The sequence below is a fragment of the Eimeria tenella genome, genomic scaffold (assembly GCF_000499545.2).
Source record: "Eimeria tenella Houghton genomic scaffold, Eth_scaff2034, whole genome shotgun sequence".
NCBI classification, from domain to species: domain Eukaryota; phylum Apicomplexa; class Conoidasida; order Eucoccidiorida; family Eimeriidae; genus Eimeria; species Eimeria tenella.
Genome location: NW_013541878.1, coordinates 1,788 through 2,108, shown reverse-complemented (window position 1 = coordinate 2,108; position 321 = coordinate 1,788).

The following is a 321-nucleotide window of genomic DNA, read 5'->3' as shown; positions in this document are numbered from 1 at the left end:
CCACAGGGGCGGTGGGGGGCCCCTCGGGGGCCCCCAAGGAGGGGGGGCCCCCAGGGGGGGCTCTCCGGCTCATGGGGTATTAATTGATGGGAATTGAAATTGAAATAAATAAATTAATTAATTAATTAATTAATTAATTATTTATTTATTTAATTAAAAGAAGACAAGGAGATGTTCATGAGCAAGAGGAGAGAAGCAGCTGCTGAAAGATGTAAAAATAAGAAAATAAAAAAGAAATAATTAAATAAGTTTCTAAATAAACAAATAATTAATTTTCTATTTTCAAATCAAAGAATAAATGCCTTTGCTCTGTGCTGCAGC